This window comes from Pristiophorus japonicus, chromosome 3, assembly GCF_044704955.1.
Source record: "Pristiophorus japonicus isolate sPriJap1 chromosome 3, sPriJap1.hap1, whole genome shotgun sequence".
Taxonomy (NCBI): Eukaryota; Metazoa; Chordata; class Chondrichthyes; family Pristiophoridae; genus Pristiophorus; species Pristiophorus japonicus.
The window spans coordinates 37862159-37877194 of NC_091979.1; the positions used below are offsets into that span (position 1 = coordinate 37862159).

Here is a 15036-nt window from a genome sequence, read left to right on the forward strand (position 1 = left end):
AACGAAGGAGAGATTAAATGACAAAAGGAATGATGGTGCAAAGCGAAACGAGATGGTTATGGGTCAAGTATCCACTGTGCACTCCAGTCCCTATGATGCCCACTGGAAGGCCTCAAGCGTACCGGAGGACACCGCGTGCTCCTTCTTCAGGGAAGAAGAGCGGGGGAGTTATCACCAGTGTCCTGGCCAATATTTATCCCTCAATCAACATTACTAAAAATAGGTGATGTGTTCATTATCACATTGCTGCTTGTGAAAGTTTGCTGTGTGCAATTTGGCTGTTGCGTTTCCGACAATTATTTTTCTTTAGTAAAACAATAAATCAAGTGCCCCGTTAAACCGACAAATTAAACTTTGAACTTAAAACAGTCAAATTAAAATTTGGTTGCCAGGGGTGATGATGCACTCCGGTCCATGTTTCCTACAACAGTGACTGCACTTCAGAGAGTACTTCATTGGCTGTAAAGCGCTCTGGGATGTCTGGTGGCCGTTGGAAAGGCGCTATATAAATGCACGCATTACTTTTTTTCTTTCGGGGCCAGACATAGGCCCCCGCCCCACCTGCAGATTGCCACCGAGGCCACCAGGCCCAGGGATTGACTTGTATTTGGGAAGATCCACCTTTACAAAGATGGCCGCCACGTGGCTTCAAATACAGATCACGTGCGCTAGCTTTTTATTGGGGGGGGGGGGGCACCGCCCCTTCCCCAAGCCTCGCTTTCACCGCACCGAAGACGGACGCCGCGATTGGAGAGCTGCGCGCACGCGCCCTCCACCGCTGAAACAACTCGGGCTGGAGCCTGGCAGCGAGTGGCGTTGGGATCGTTTTAGGCCGAGTTCAACCCGGAGCAGCGGCAGCGAGCCAGCCTCCCGAGTAACACACACCTTGCTGCTGCATCCTCCCCTTTCCCCCACCCCATCCTCTCCAACTAACCGGCAGTGCGGGAGCCATGATGTAAAAGTGAAAACAGTCTAGTGGTGGTGGTGGAGGAGGAGGAGGAGGAGGAGGAGGAGGAGGACGACGACAACGACCGGACGGAGAGTGGGCGAGAAATCAACCAGGTATCTGAAGGAGGAAAGGGATAGTGAGAGCGCGAGCGAGCGAGCGAACGAACGAAGCGCGCGGTGGCTCAGCCCCCAACGGTTCCCTCTGGGGGCTCGAGGGAGGGGGAGCGCGAGCGAGCCAGCCAGCCAGCCAACGGCTCAACCTATTGGATCCGCGGGGCTCCAGGCAACACACAGAAGGGAAAGGGGGCGGGGCGTGGGGGGGAGCGCGCGCGCGCGCGGCGGTTGAGCCCCGCGCATCCGCGGGGTTCCAGGCGGCGGCAGCAGCAGCAGCAGCGCGAGGGTGGGTTGAGCGTGCGTGCGCGAGCGGAGCGGCTCAACCCAGCCCATCCGCGGGGGCTCGAGGCGGCAACAGAGGGTGAGCGCGAGAGCTTTGCACGGGGCTGGGTGCCGGGGCAAATATGGCTCGCAGCCTTGCTGGCTGGAGGAGTGCAAGTTAGCAGAGTCAACATTATTCTTAGTGTTAACTGCATGCTTAAAAGTGTAAGAGGAGGGAAAAGAGAGAGAGAGAGAGCAAATGAGTTAGACAGCCCAAGCTGAGGCACGGATTAAAATGTGGGTGTGCGTGTTATATATAAAGGGATCAAGGAGTATGGAGAGAAAGTCAAATGGCCTACTCCTGCACCTATTTTCTATGTTTCTATGGATGGTACTTTGAAAACAAAATAGCGCTTGTGCAGCAAAATGCATTTCAAAGGGTGAAAATGGTTTGCATTGCAACCAGCAAAGAGTTAATGGTGCAGTGTGGAGATAATAGGTCAAAACTGGTTAATGATTCTTAAAAAAAAATGTGTATGATATTATTGCACATGTTCAGAATGTGTAGTATTAAATATGTTGCAGTATCGTGAGGTGAGCGAGAGAATCACAGACTTGAATACAAAATAAGTGAATGAGATCATGTTGATACTATTCACAGCAGGAATAATGGTGCAGTGGAAGAGAGTACAGGTTATGAATTTTTTTTTTGGGGGGAGGGGAAGAATGCAGTGTTAAAATGTAATTTTTTTTTTCCAACGGGAATGTAGCAATGGTGAGGAGGAAAATGTAAAATGCATCTGAGTGGTACTTTGCTAGCAACAGGAGAGAGGGTGGTGCAGTAGGACAAGACCTGCAGTGTGCTACAGAAGCTGTCATATGTACGAGAACAACTGTATAGGTATGAATTAGTGGTGATGTGTAATGACATTGGCAGTAGCAGAAGAAAAGAGTGTGCAAAATTGATGGTTTATTAAAACAATTCCAGTGAGGTGCCGAATTGAATAAAGCTGGAAATAAGCGTACATGAGATAATTGAACATAGTGACCTCAGTGAAGTTGGAAACGTGCAGCGACAATTCTGGAATGGATGAATGAAAGATTAGGTGATGTAGTGGCTATGCCAACAGTGGTGCAGTAAAGTCGTTGCAGCGTATGGAGCAAATTTCTGGATTTTTAAAACAAAGCAGCAATAGGGCAATGATGTAAAGGAAAATGGAGAGGCTGTGTGGCTACAAAGATTCTGATGGCAGCAGTGGGATTAATAGGGAGGAAGCGATTGGAAATGTATGAATGAGAGTGGGAGGTACTGGCAGAAATTGCTAGTACAGAGGAAAAAAACTACACCCGAGCCATGGGGGAAGGGAGATGCAATGGGAGGGATGTTGCTGCGTGGGATTTGGAGCAGGAGCCAGCTTGTATGTAGTACAAGCAGGAATACTGCGATGGAGAAATGCTGAGGAAGGAAACTGGAAGTGCACGAACTGAAGTGTACGTGCAATAGAATCAAGAATATTGCTGCAGTAAGGGGGCAGAGAGAGCGAGCGTGGCAAAGCAAAAATGGTGTGTGATTAAACGTACAAGAAGGATACAATAGGAACTGCAGCCTTGGAAGGACTGATGCTGGGAGGGAACATGGGCAGTGGAAATTGTATGAATGAAAGGGATAGTATTCTGAATGGAACAGTGAGATGACAGTGGATATTAATGAAAAGGGAGAAAGTAAGGTTAAAAATCAGGAAGAACAAAATATTGATGTGCTTTTTGCAAATGAACAGCAGAGATAACCTACAGGCAGTAGGGCTGTGGATTTAAAAGGATTTTTTTTGAACACTGGTAAGGCACCAGTGGACAAGCGGAAGAGAAATGCAGGCAAGCAGTATTGTCTAGCATATTTAAAGGAAATGGAGATGAGCAGAACTTTGCTGGCAGTGGAAATGGGGTAAGTTGAAGCTTTTAGGAACAAGAATGATCTTATAATTGAGCCAGTTATGAGAGTAGATGGCTAGGAAGACTAGAGGGTAGTTGTTCTAATTTTTGTTCTTTAGTTTCTATGTTTTTTTTTAAGTGAAATTTGATTCATTTGCTGGTGACCTTGAGGCCTCCGATTAGACCATGAAAAATATCTGACCTTTTGATTCCTGCGTTTCAAAATGTGTCTCTGTATTTTGAATAGGGGCACACATTTCAGACTTGAACTTTTTTTTTTGTGCTGGAGTATATAATGTGATTCCCTCACAACATTGTACAAATTCTTAACGAATGAGTTTCTTTACGTGACTTCCCCTCTCCCCTGCTCCTAGCCATGTCTCCAAATCATTGAAAACTAAAAGAGGGTCAGGGAAACAGTGCTGGTAATTAAGATTGTGGTGCTTGCCCGAGACTAGTATGGTTTGTGTGAGTTTAACCCGTCTCTGCTTCATACTTTGCAGGCTTCCAATGTAAGGTGCAGTATGTAAATTTGTAGTTTCTGTCTATTGTGTTTCAACCCTAGGAAGAGTGCAAAGACTTTTTGTGAGGGTCTATTAGAGTGGAGACAGAGAATAAAAAGTCAGACATATAGATGTTGGTGATGGGTGAAATGAAAGCAGAGGGAAAATGGATACTTGTGAATATACAAAAAAAATTCTGGAAGATTGGATGACAGCTTCACCTCATAAGTTTTACCTAGGTTCAACCCATCCGAGCCAGTGGGATGAAAGTATCTTTTCCAGCTGCAAGAGCCCTTTGTGAAACGAGCCTCAGCCCAGTTCCTCGTTGATATGGGATAATAACACGGAACTGTCTAACAGTACAAATTGTCATTCTTCCCTCAGCGGAGATCTACAGATGATGGAACTCGGAGAATTAAGCCTGGTGTAAGAGCAGGCACTTTACTAAGATGGAGATTAAAGCAAAACGTTGGAGCAAAATTGAGTGAACTTTACATTTGATTGCACTGCCATTCTCCCAGGAGTGCTTATTCCCCAGCACCGATCCTTCACCTTGATGAGTTTTTTTTTAACTTGCAAAAATGATGTTCCAAAGGTAGAAGAATGTTGAGCTTTCATGCTCTATTTTAAAGGAGAACTTAATACTACTGAACCCTTTTTAATTCTGAATTTTTATTAGAGCTGATAATCCTAGCCTTGTTTTGAATATTGTTCAAAAGGTTTTAATAGTTCACCTCAACTGATGAATCATGGAAATGTAAAAGGGCAAGAACAGTGCCAGTGGATGGAGACCGTACTTGTGTGAGTCACTGCCATGACTTTGTCCTGATAAATTGCCACTTTTCCAATAGAGACAAAAAAAAGAAGCAAAGGGAATTTGATATGCTGGCCTTTGTACCTCCCTGGCAGCTATAGAGCGACATTTGCACATGTTTGCAAACAGGCTGCATACCTGTTGTCTTTGTTTGGGAAGAGTGCAGGTGAGAGTGAGAATAATGAACCCACATAATTCAGAAATCACCATGTACATGCATACAATAAAAAGTATTAAAATGGTAAAGTGTAAAAAATGCTGCAATTGGAGTACCGTAGTCAAATTTTAGTAGTATCTCATGCTGGTCTGCCTTGAAGATCAAGACTTGCCTCCAGTGACAAACTTTGTCAACGAGCCATGTCATTTTGGATGGTATGAATAGAAATTGAGCTTGAGGCTGTAACAGTAGATGACGTGCGAGCATGATTTCAGTAATTTTTCAGGTTGAGGGCAAATAAAAACGGGCAGCTGAATGCATGATTGTTCGTTCAGCTCATTGAGAATCCTGCATTGTAAAAAGTGGGGAGTCAAGTAGACAATTTTCTGTTGAACAATGAGACTCTTGAGTACTGTGTTGTATGCTGAAGGGAAGAAAGTGGATGTAGGAGAACATTTATTTGTCCTAGTGGGTAGAGCTAGGGTGGGCTGTTAATTCAAACAAAGTCAATCTTTCTAAAATGAGAGGGAAATGATTTGGCAAAGCCTTTTGGCAATATTTCATTGTAGTAACTGGTCATGAGATTTTCTCAGTTGGAATTTAAAAAAATCTTAATTGTTTTGTAATGGAAGCTGTTCAAGTAGAGAAACCACTGTAATGTTGTGTTGGTTTGGGCTGGATTGTGCCACCTACCAAAATCTGAACTGGAATACTTTGTAGCAGATGTTTTCTGAACCCGGAGCTGTGTAATAAGGTTCCTTTTCAAAGGACTTAATTGACAGCTCCTGGGAATAAATGAAGAAGTTGTAGTTTAGTAGTGAAATGTCTGGGTAAGAAATAGAGTATCAGTGACCGTTCTAATTGGGTAGTGGTGACTGGTCTGTCACTGGGACCTCTGCTTGCAATATTTCTCATTTATAGTTTAACAAGAAACTGTTAATTTGTGGATGTCATTGAATGGGAAACCAGGATGCTCTGAGGAGAGAGAAAATTCAAGGAGCTATAAACTTATCTGACTGAATAAATATTGCAATTTAAAAAATAAAAATGTCGAGTTCATAAGTGCACAGTGTAGTAGATCAGACATTGAAAGCATCATTTGTGCGAAAACAATTATCTCTAAGTTTAAAGAAGAGATACGGGTGCTGTTGTAAGTGTTAGACCATACTTGGAGCATTGACACTATATATGCCTCAGAAAAGAGAAAGGTAGCAAGAATGACCTAAAAAGCTGAAACATTGAGGAAATTAAAGAAGGTAATTATCACTTCTGCAGGCTCTGTAAATGCTCAATGTTCAAGTAAGGTTTAGTGGTGGGGCCTGATATTGATGGAATGTATTGCATGCTGGAAAGAGTGCATAATTTCTAAAGGAAAATGAATAGGATAAACATAAAATGGGTTAATCTGTAACATTGCAAATGGAACAGTAGCTAGAAAGGTTGACTTTCAAACTGCCAGCTATGGCACTTCCCCATATCTGGAGCATGCAATGGAGCTGAAGTATGGATTTTGTTTCTGCACAACAGCCAGAACATTTTAATATACTTAAACATTTTAAAATAAAATCTGGTCACCTAAGCTTAAACATTTTCTGTAGCTCCTTGAATCAATGCTAATTCAGTTTGTGTCAGAGAAGTTGGCTTCTGCTAGATTCCACTCCAGCGTTCTATCTAGGATAATCCGAACCCATTGAGCTTTCCTTCCATAACAGTTGACTTAAGGAGAAGGATAACTAAATTGTTGGTGTCATGGCTGATATATGCCAGTGCCCTGTGTGTTTCATGTCAATTGTGTGATCACATTCACACTGATGGATTGATGTGATTTAGTCACTAAGTTTGAGTGATTTATGGTTGATTACTAGCAATAGTGAATATATTAAAGTAAATCTGGCTTTATGTGACTGCTACGAACTTCCCAAGCTTCAAACTCATTTGATAATACAGGTTGAACCTCTCTGGTCTGGAAACATCTGTGGTTCGGCGTCCCTACAGGAAATGCCACTTTCCTGGGCTTGGAGCTCACTGTTAAGGCCGCTCCCATGATGCTCAGTATCTCGCTGCTTCATTGTGGGACTTGACAGTGCAGTGAAGGGGCGTCAGACCCGAGACAGACAGACAGACAGACAGAAATGACCAACATTCCCCGCCTCTTCTCCCTCACTCGGCGATCACCAGCACTGACCTCCCGTGGTTTGGAAAATTCTTTGTTTCGGCACCGGTCAGGTCCCGAGGGTGCCAGACCAGAGAGGTTCAACTTGTACTGCTAGACTTATCACTCTAATGCGTCCATTATCCTCCAAGTGACCACTGACATTATGACAAGTGTAGTTTTAATAATTGCTTTCTGCTTACCATAATCAGTGCATTAAATAGTCTATAACTTCACAAATAATTATTTCTTGGCTCTGAATAAATACTCCTGTCTTCACACACCTTCCAATCTCTTAATTTTATCTTTTGTGTAAAATGACTCAGAATTTGGAGAAGCTGAGTCTATCAACAACTATAGCTTTCATTTTCATTGCACCTTTTTTAAAACAAAGCAACAGCCCAACCAAGGCACTTCAACTATGCTTGAAAACTGACCAAGCCCTGTTGAACCAATAGGTGTGGCTGATGTTTTTAAGGGAGAAGAAAGATGTAGAGGGGTTTAGGAAGCACCCTCTGGAGAGTAGCAGCAGCTGGAAAACTATACCACCAGTGGTTGGGCAGGAGGAGAGGTGTGGTACAGAGCATTGAGTGTCTTTTGAGGCAGATGGCTTTTGAAGGGCTGAGGTGAAGTGCCTGAGGGAAAAGAACCATTGAAATTGGCTAATGAGCTGAGTTGAGTGGAGCAGAGATGGGTTTAATAGACGATTAGCTTGGAGGGGGTGGGAGATGGCTGAGAGGCTGAGGGGAATAGATAGGCGTTTCTGCGGACGCAACCGAGACTCCAGGATGGTATGTTGCCTCCCTGGTGCAAGGGTCAAGGATGTCTCGGAGCGGGTGCAGGACATTCTGAAATGGGAGGGAGAACAGCCAGTTGTCGTGGTGCACATTGGTACCAACGACATAGGTTAAAAAAAGGGATGAGGTCCTACGAAAAGAATTTAAGGAGCTAGGAGCTAAATTAAAAAGTAGGACCTCAAAAGTAGTAATCTCGGGATTGCTACCAGTGCCACGTGCTAGTCAGAGTAGGAATCGCAGGATAGCGCAGATGAATACATGGCTTGAGCAGTGGTGCAGCAGGGAGGGATTCAAATTCTTGGGGCATTGGAACCGGTTCTGGGGGAGGTGGGACCAGTACAAACCGGACGGTCTGCACCTGGGCAGGTCCGGAACCAATGTCCTAGGGGGAGTGTTTGCTAGTGCTGTTGGGGAGGAGTTAAACTAATATTGCAGGGGGATGGGAACCTATACAGGGAGACAGAGGGAGACAAAAAGGAGGCAAAAGCAAAAGACAGAAAGGAGATGAGGAAAAGTGGAGGGCAGAGAAACCCAAGGCAAAGAACAAAAAGGGCCACTGTACAGCAAAATTCTAAAAGGACAAAGGGTGTTAAAAAAGCAAGCCTGAAGGCTTTGTGTCTTAATGCAAGGAGTATCCGCAATAAGGTGGATGAATTAACTGTGCAAATAGATGTTAACAAATATGATGTGATTGGGATTACGGAGACGTGGCTCCAGGATGATCAGGGCTGGGAACTCAACATCCAGGGGTATTCAACATTCAGGAAGGATAGAATAAAAGGAAAAGGAGGTGGGGTAGCATTGCTGGTTAAAGAGGAGATTAATGCAATAGTTAGGAAAGACATTAGCTTGGATGATGTGGAATCTATATGGGTAGAGCTGCAGAACACTAAAGGGCAAAAATCGTTAGTGGGAGTTGTGTACAGACCTCCAAACAGTAGTAGTGATGTTGGGGAGGGCATCAAACAGGAAATTAGGAGTGCATGCAATAAAGGTGCAGCAGTTATAATGGGTGACTTTAATATGCACATAGATTGGGCTAGCCAAACTGGAAACAATACGGTGGAGGAGGATTTCCTGGAATGCATAAGGGATGGTTTTCTAGACCAATATGTCGAGGAACCAACTAGGGGGGAGGCCATCTTAGACTGGGTGTTGTGTAATGAGAGAGGATTAATTAGCAATCTCATTGTGCGAGGCCCCTTGGGGAAGAGTGACCATAATATGGTGGAATTCTGCATTAGGATGGAGAATGAAACAGTTAATTCAGAGACCATGGTCCAGAACTTAAAGAAGGGTAACTTTGAAGGTATGAGGCATGAATTGGCTAAGATAGATTGGCTAATGATACTTAAGGGGTTGACTGTGGATGGGCAATGGCAGACATTTAGAGAACGCATGGATGAATTACAACAATTGTACATTCCTGTCTGGCGTAAAAATAAAAAAGGGAAGATGGCTCAACCGTGGCTATCTAGGGAAATCAGGGATAGTATTAAAGCCAAGGAAGTGGCATACAAATTGGCCAGAAATAGCAGCGAACCTGGGGACTGGGAGAAATTTAGAACTCAGCAGAGGAGGACAAAGGGTTTGATTAGGGCAGGGAAAATGGAGTACGAGAAGAAGCTTGCAGGGAACATTAAGGCGGATTGCAAAAGTTTCTATAGGTATGTAAAGAGAAAGAGGTTAGTAAAGACAAACGTAGGTCCCCTGCAGTCAGAATCAGGGGAAGTCATAACGGGGAACAAAGAAATGGCAGACCAATTGAACAAGTACTTTGGTTCAGTATTCACTAAGGAGGACACAAACAACCTTCCGGATATAAAAGTGGTCAGAGGGTCTATTAAGGAGGAGGAACTGAGGGAAATCTTTATTAGTCGGGAAATTGTGTTGGGGAAATTGATGGGATTGAAGGCCGATAAATCCCCAGGGCCTGATGGACTGCATCCCAGAGTACTTAAGGAGGTGGCCTTGGAAATAGCGGATGCATTGACAGTCATTTTCCAACATTCCATTGACTCTGGATCAGTTCCTATCGAGTGGAGGGTAGCCAATGTAACCCCACTTTTTAAAAAAGGAGGGAGAGAGAAAGCAGGGAATTATAGACCGGTCAGCCTGACCTCAGTAGTGGGTAAAATGATGGAATCAATTATTAAGGATGTCATAGCAGCGCATTTGGAAAATGGTGACATGATAGGTCCAAGTCAGCATGGATTTGTAAAAGGGAGATCATGCTTGACAAATCTTCTGGAATTTTTTGAGGATGTTTCCAATAAAGTGGACAAAGGAGTACCAGTTGATGTGGTATATTTGGACTTTCAGAAGGCTTTCGACAAGGTCCCACACAGGAGATTAATGTGCAAAGTTAAAGCACATGGGATTGGGGGTAGTGTGCTGACGTGGATTGAGAACTGGTTGTCAGACAGGAAGCAAAGAGTAGGAGTAAATGGGTACTTTTCGGAATGGCAGGCAGTGACTAGTGGGGTACCGCAGGGTTCTGTGCTGGGGCCCCAGCTGTTTACATTGTACATTAATGATTTAGACGAGGGGATTAAATGTAGTATCTCCAAATTTGCGGATGACACTAAGTTGGGTGGCAGTGTGAGCTGCGAGGAGGATGCTATGAGGCTACAGAGTGACTTGGATAGGTTAGGTGAGTGGGCAAATGCGTGGCAGATGAAGTATAATGTGGATAAATGTGAGGTTATCCACTTTGGTGGTAAAAACAGAGAGACAGACTATTATCTGAATGGTGACAGATTAGGAAAAGGGAAGGTGCAACGAGACCTGGGTGTCATGGTACATCAGTCATTGAAGGTTGGCATGCAGGTACAGCAGGCGGTTAAGAAAGCAAATGGCATGTTGGCCTTCATAGCGAGGGGATTTGAGTACAGGGGCAGGGAGGTGTTGCTACAGTTGTACAGGGCCTTGGTGAGGCCACACCTGGAGTATTGTGTACAGTTTTGGTCTCCTAACTTGAGGAAGGACATATTTGCTGTTGAGGGAGTGCAGCGAAGATTCACCAGACTGATTCCCGGGATGGTGGGACTGACCTATCAAGAAAGACTGAATCAACTGGGCTTGTATTCACTGGAGTTCAGAAGAGTGAGAGGGGACCTCATAGAAACGTTTAAAATTCTGACGGGTTTGGACAGGTTGGATGCAGGAAGAATGTTTCCAATGTTGGGGAAGTCCAGAACCAGGGGTCACAGTCTAAGGATAAGGGGTAAGCCATTTAGGACCGAGATAAGGAGAAACTTCTTCACCCAGAGAGTGGTGAACCTGTGGAATTCTCTACCACAGGAAGTAGTTGAGGCCAATTCACTAAATATATTCAAAAGGGAGTTAGATGAAGTCCTTACTACTCGGGGGATCAAGGGGTATGGCGTGAAAGCAGGAAGTGGGTACTGAAGTTTCATGTTCAGCCATGAACTCGTTGAATGGTGGTGCAGGCTAGAAGGGCTGAATGGCCTGCTCCTGCACCTATTTTCTATGTTTCTATGTTTTTCTAACAGGCAGGGATTCTGGACTAGAATGATGAGGGGGCTGGGGTGGTGGTGATGGGAGGCAAGTGGACGATGTGGCAGAGGCAGCTGCAGTTATCATTTCTATTTTGGAGACAGAAATCCATGCACTTTTGATGTTTTGAGGTGAGGTTATAAAAGGCAGAAGAGAGGTTCAAGGAACTGGTTGATTGTGGAGAAAAGGAGTCTGGGGCTGTCCTTGTCCTCTGGGATCCTGAAGTAAAAATTGATTTTGGCCAAGAGTAAACCATATGGTCCCTCGAGCCTTCTCCGCCATTCATTAGATCATAGCTGATCTTTGACCTCAACTCCACTTTCCTGCTCCATCCCCATATCCCTTGATTCCCCTGGAGTCCAAAAATCTATCTAACTTGGCTTTGAATATACTCCGACTCCGCATTCTCAGGCCTTTGCGGTAGAGAATTCCAAAATATCACTTCCTCAATTTTGCATTACAATCCCCTTGAGATAAAGGCAGGCATTCAATTAGCCTTTTTAATTACTTTTTGTGCCTGTGCATTGGTTTTTAGTGATTTGTGTGCATGGACACCTAAATCCCTTTACCATTCCACAGCACCTAGTATCTCACCATTCAGAAAACATTCCGATTTGTATTTCACAGATCCAAAGTGGATGACATTGCACTTCAACATAATAACATAAGAAATAGGAACAGGAGTAGGCCATTTGGCCCCTCGAGCCTGCTCTGCCATTCAATAAGATCATGGCTGATCTGATCATGGACTCAGCTCCACTTCCCTGCTCCCCATAACCATTTATTCCCCTAGCGCTTAAAAATCTGTCTATCTCCACCTTAAATATATTCAATGATCCAGCCTCCACAGCTCTCTGGGGCAGAGAATTCCATAGATTTACAACCATCAGAAGAAATTTCTCCTCATCTGTTTTAAATGAACGGCCCATTATTCTAAGACTATGTCCCCTAGTTCTAGTCTCCCCCATCAGTGGAAATATCCTCTCTGCATCCACCTTGTCGAGCCCTCTCATTATCTTATGTTTCAATAAGATCACCTCTCATTCTTCTGAACTCCAATGTGTATAGGCTCAACCTATCCTCTATAAGTCAACCCCTCATCTCCGGAATCAACTTAGTGAACCTTCTCAACAGCCTCCAATGCAAATATATCCTTCCTTACATACGGAGACCAAAACTGTACGCACTACTCCAGGTGTGGCCTCACCAATACCCTGTACAGTTGTAATGCATTGAACTCCATGTGCCATAGTTTCCCCCACTCATTTAGTCTATCTATACCCCTTTGTATCATCCGCCTCCCATCCACACAACTTTCTGTGTCTCCTAATTTAATGAAGCACAGTAAACTCATGTGGTCAAGCCGGATATGGCGATTGATGACTGAGCCAGCTGTGCACCAGGTACACTTGAGTTTGCATCCTCCTGACTTGAGGAAGATGGGTGCTATAGACCAGGGAGACAGATTTAATTGGCTGGTAACAAGGGTGCCAGCAGTGAGGGTTGTTAACAGGTCAACAGTGTCAGGTGCAGTGAAAGGCTGAAGGAAATCTGAGTCAGTTCCAGCATGTTTTTCATTGAAAAGTTTGGCCATCTTTCATTCTGATCATCTATATCTGCTCTCCAGCTGCACTCTAACCTGAGTGAAATGTAGAGTGGATTGTAGGGAGTTGCCCTGACTTGTAACAATCTTAGATTGTGGAGGTAGCACCTGCTCCATAATTACCCAGGGTTAGAGCTCCAAATGCACTGCAGAATGGCCTGTAGCCGGACTGACGGTTAATAATACATGTGGTATAAGAACATAAATAGGAACAGGAATAGGCCATATGGCCCCTCGAGCCTGCTCCGCCATTCAATAAGATCATGGCTGATCTGATCATGGACTCCGCTCCATTTCCCTGCCCGCTCCCCATAACCCCTTATCGTTTAAGAAACTATTTCTGTCTTAAATTTATTCAGTGTCCCAGCTTCCACAGCTCTCTGAGGCAGCGAATTCCACAGATTTATAACCCTCAGTAGAAATTTCTCCTCATCTCTGTTTTAAATGGGTGGCCCCTTATTCTAAGATCATGCAATCTAATTCTAGTCTCTCCCATCCTCTCTGCATCCACCTTGTCAAGCCCCCTCATAATATACGTTTCAATAAGATCACCTCTCATTCTTCTGAATTCCAATGAGTAGAGGCCTAACCTACTCGGCCTTTCCTCATAAGTCAACCCCCTCATTCCCAGAATCAACCTAGTGAACCTTCTCTGAACTGCCTCCAAAGCAAGTATATCCTTTTTGTAAATATGGAAACCATAGAGCTGTGCTTTCTGTTTTTCCGTCCCTTCATCTTGTAATACAGCTGGAGCCACACCAGTTGAATAGAATGCCTGTTTGCATAGAAACATAGAAAATAAGTGCAGGAGTAGGCCATTCGAGCCTGAACCACCATTCAATAAGATCATGGCTGATCATTCACCTCAGTGCCCCTTTCCTGCTTTCTCTCCATACCCCTCGATCCCTTTAGCTGTAAGGGCCACATCTAACTCCCTCTTGAATATATCCAATGAACTGGCATCAACAACTCTCTGCGGCAAGGAATTCCAAGGTTAGCATATCCAGTGATCTGTTAGTGGAAGGCTCAAAAGAATAATCTGGAAATATATACTGGGAGCTTTTAAAATGCAGTACAGTTAATAGGTGATTTAGGGGAATATATTTATCCTGAGAAAATGGATTCTGTTCAACCAAGATGAGTAGAATGTCAACAGTTCAAATTGTTCCAACTAATTCTCAGTGTTGTAAGAAAAATGGCCTTCCAGAGTTTCTGGAAGCCAAGTGCAATTTGTGTACCTAAATATTTAAAGGCAGACTTGGAATGAAGATTCTGAATGGCAAGAATGTATCGGGGCCCCAAATCATGGCCTCCAACTTGACGGAGCCCTTGGAGAACTATAATGCTCAATATTGTCCATGATCGCAGGGAGGGAATCGGGTGAGGGTCCAAGAGATCCTGTATTATAAGACAACATCTGCACATAAAAGGATCTTTACACTCTCCCTTTCCTTGAACATCCTGAGCAACTTATTTCAGGTGCACTTTACCTGGGGTAAAGTGATCTTATTATAATTCCTTGAATGTCCAGAGGCTCATTTCTTGGCGACAAGAGAAATGATGAAATAGAGATAAACATATCAAATAAAGGTCTTGTTTGAAATGACAACTGCTTAGAAAAAAAAATCTCTGCATTTGATCAAGGCCTTTGCTTTAAGAAAAGAAACTACCAATGCATCCTTGTTAGTCTGATCTATATGAATGATAAAACCAGGAGATACTGTAAATTACATAAATTTCTCCCCCAAGCAGCCCTTTTAATACTCATTAAAATGCACCTTTTTCTTGACAGCAGTCTTAAGTGGAATATCGTGGCTGACCAAGATTAGAATAAATATCTCTAGTGGTGAGGTTGACTGTCAGCCACTCGTGACTTACCTTGGCCAGCCACACTTGCTGAGGGATGCATCATAATCACATGGCTGGTCACGACATGTCTATTTCTGTGAAATGGGAAGAACATCTGAGCTGGTTGGACCTGCACAGCATAGCTGCATCATACATTTGTCAAATATAAGTGCTATACTTTGTGCTATTTATAAGCAATTGGTGTATAAATGGGACCCAATGTTCATTGGTCATCAACCTACTGTAAGTTATACTTTTATATACTAGGTTTTACAATGTATATTGGGGGGAAAAAGTGCTACTGCAAATCTAATTTAAGACGATTAGCATACTTGGTGTTTTGGGTGTGGGCATTCTTATGGGGACTGCCTGGTTTTATTTGCTGAGTGAA

At 43.9% G+C, this 15036-nt stretch overlaps 1 protein-coding gene across 5 annotated transcripts in view; it reads left to right on the plus strand.

Annotated features, from left to right (window-relative positions):
* The first annotated feature begins 995 nt into the window (after positions 1 to 995).
* The window catches only part of ptpn4a (protein tyrosine phosphatase non-receptor type 4a), a 287492-nt gene continuing 273451 nt past the window's right edge, over positions 996 to 15036 (plus strand). The window contains exon 1 of one of the 5 annotated variants that reach the window (XM_070875277.1): positions 996 to 1062. The gene's annotated coding sequence lies outside the window, so the exon portion shown is untranslated. Of the gene's footprint in view, positions 1063 to 1343; positions 1424 to 15036 lie in introns of those variants that run through there. The other 4 variants (XM_070875279.1, XM_070875282.1, XM_070875281.1 and 1 more) reach the window with 4 other exon arrangements.